This window comes from Corapipo altera, unplaced genomic scaffold (assembly GCF_003945725.1).
Source record: "Corapipo altera isolate COAL_440 unplaced genomic scaffold, ASM394572v1 61305, whole genome shotgun sequence".
In the NCBI taxonomy this organism is placed as follows: domain Eukaryota; kingdom Metazoa; phylum Chordata; class Aves; order Passeriformes; family Pipridae; genus Corapipo; species Corapipo altera.
In genome coordinates, this window is record NW_020884909.1 from 5607958 (window position 1) to 5610680 (window position 2723).

The 2723-nt window shown below is 46.9% G+C and overlaps 1 protein-coding gene across 1 annotated transcript in view; it reads right to left on the minus strand.

Moving 5' to 3' along the window:
* Positions 1–118, minus strand: part of SPIN1 (spindlin 1) — a 44867-nt gene extending 44749 nt beyond the window's left edge. The window contains exon 1 of the mRNA XM_027652969.1: positions 12–118. The gene's annotated coding sequence lies outside the window, so the exon portion shown is untranslated. The remainder of the gene's footprint in view (positions 1–11) is intronic.
* Between the last annotated feature and the right edge of the window lie 2605 nt (positions 119–2723).

A 2723-nucleotide genomic window follows, 5' to 3' on the forward strand; every position in this document is an offset into this window, starting at 1 on the left:
GCCGTCCGCACCTCGGAACGGCGCTCGGGGGGCTGCTGGTGGTGTTTGCACAGAGTCGCGGAGTCACGGAATATCCCGAGTTAAAGGGACCCACGAGTGTCACCGCCAGTCGGGAACAAAACGCCTTAGGGCCACTGTAGCACGGAGGAGCGGGCGTTGCTTTATCGCAGCTCCCGGCGCACGGTGGGATGACTCCGCCCGGCGTGCGTGCCGGGCTCAAGGTGATGCACTCGTGAAGTCACTGGAGGCTGCGCAGTTCATCTGAGAGGGTCTTTTGGGGGATCCTTTAGGGACCCCAGGTGGTTGCTGAGCCTCTGAACTTCGGCCGACCCCGCACCGCGATCCTCCCGTGTGGGGCTGGGTTTAGCTCTGGTTATGTAATCTCTGAACAAACTGGACTGGACTGGTTTGACTCGTTACAGAGGCTGTTACAGGAACCCTCCAGGTTCCGCTCTCCGTTAGTTCTTCCTGAGCTGTGTACAGCACAGGGATCATCGAGTCCAGCTCTCGGCGATGCCCCGTGTGCCTCAGAGCTGCCTCTTTTGCCTCATTGTCCAAATACTCCCGAACCCAGACAGGCTTGGTGCTGAAGAAGGAGCACAGCAGTGTAGTGTGGGTGCCAGAAGGCCGGCAAGCATTTCACCTGAGCAGGCAGAGTGTTTTGTAAACAATACAAGCGAACGACAGCACGAAATCGCCTTCTCATTTCAAGAGAGGCAACACCACTGGGATGGAGAAAAGAGTAGTTCCTTCAAAATGTAAAGGGTTCCTTTAAAGACATGTTCTCACCTATGCATTGGGGGAACAGAAAAAAGGAGGTGGGGGATCACTTCACAAGTCATGGGCTGTCCTGCAGTGCTCCCAGCAAGCTGAGAGACAGTACCTGAGGGGGCAGTTTATGGAAAACCTGCAAGTAGTCAAGATCTGTTCAGCAACTGACAAACCATAGATAATTGTCATCTTCAGAACCATTAGTGTTAAATGCCAAGACACCTAGGAGAGAAGTAGCAAGCTTCTTAACTCTCGTGGGGAGTTGGACTTGATGATCTCAGAGGTCCTTTCCAACCTGGCTGATTCTATGATTCTGAATATTAACCCGTTGAACTTTTTGTTCCATGGGCTTCCCTCACACCTGAGGGATCAAGACTGCAACCACCACTTCGATCAGTGGACATCTAAATTGCAACAATCAAGGCTCAGTGCTGCATTTACAGTTGGATCTACTCTTATCCTTTCCTTCTCTTTCCCTCTTTTCCTTATACGTTTTCTAAGGTGTTATTTTAATGCTTATATACTGCTATATTTAAAATAATAATAACCAAAATGGCTACATACATGCTTTCCATTGCAATCAAGTTGTTCTAAACTAAACCCTACATATCTATATATATTTGCAAACACTGATTGTTCAATATCCACTCACTCTAATCCGCCCCAGGGGACCTATTAACAAGAACTTCAGTTACCCTCACCTTCTAGTGTGGCATGTTAGAGTGAGTAACATCAATCTCTTATTAAGCTAGCTTTGAAATTATTGATTTAACAAATAGTGCACTATACTAGTAGTTGCAATTCTGAATAAAGTCTTTTAGTCTAATAAAGTCTTTTAATCATTCTTATAAATTAAAATAAATTATTTACCTCACATAAATGTATTTGATTTTCAGGGTTGTATTTAATTCTGCAGGATAAAGTCATATAAAGGTTCAATTACACCTATGCAATTCTTTAGACATAAGTTGTTGGCTAAGTCTGGGACTAGGATTGGATCCAGCCACACCTAGACTCATCTCTGAGGAGTTTAGAAAGCAAAGGAGCCTTTTATGACCCCTCTGTCTCAATGGGAAGGTCTCTCTGATAAACTCTGTCTGAAGCTCCGTTCAGTCCATCACATATAAGAACCAATTCCAGATACACTTCTTGAGTTCAGATGCGTCTATGTATCCCAGGAGCCAGATCACAGTGTGCACTGCTGGCCTCTGCTGTTACCACCCCGACTCACAAGCCTTCCAGCTGTACCACAGGGTTGTCTCTCTGTTTATGGGCCACAGAAAAAAAACGGGATGTGGCTGCTTCTTGAATGAAATACGGTTTGATTGCAGCCGGGCGTTGTCCTGTTGATCCTGAAGTCATCAGACCAAATGTGAAATCAACAAAGACTAATTTCTGGAGAGATACCTGCTGTCCTAGGAGCGAGGGCTGCATTCAGTCCTGCACACGCTGCTGACATTGTTTGTAGTGTCATTGTGTTGTTGGGGGCTGGGGTTAGGGAGGAGGAATTTAAAAGAGAAACTGTAACTGGGAAACTGGTAATCCTGGGCTGTGTCCGGGTGGTCGTGGTTGTTTTCTTCTCTTACGAACAATGGGAGAGCCATTACCTTGGAAAACACTCGTAGACAGGATCCTCGGATGCTATCCAAGCTTTCAAGAGCTACCCACTCTTCCAAGTTCTCTGTGGATACGGGCAATTGTCCACAGAAGGAGACAGCATTTTCATGCCTGGAAGGAGAAAGGCATAATCATGAACTCCCATTGCATGCCCATCAGAGGTGCTATGATCTCCCAGGCATGGGAGACTGATTACTTGATTGAGAAGCATTTGAAATCAGCTGCCCATCAAGGCCAGGAGTTCTTTCTTCTGAATTGCCAAGAGCGCCTGCCTGACTGACTGTAGGCGTGGCAGTGCACAACAAACTCTGTAACCCTTGCAGTGTTGGATCTGA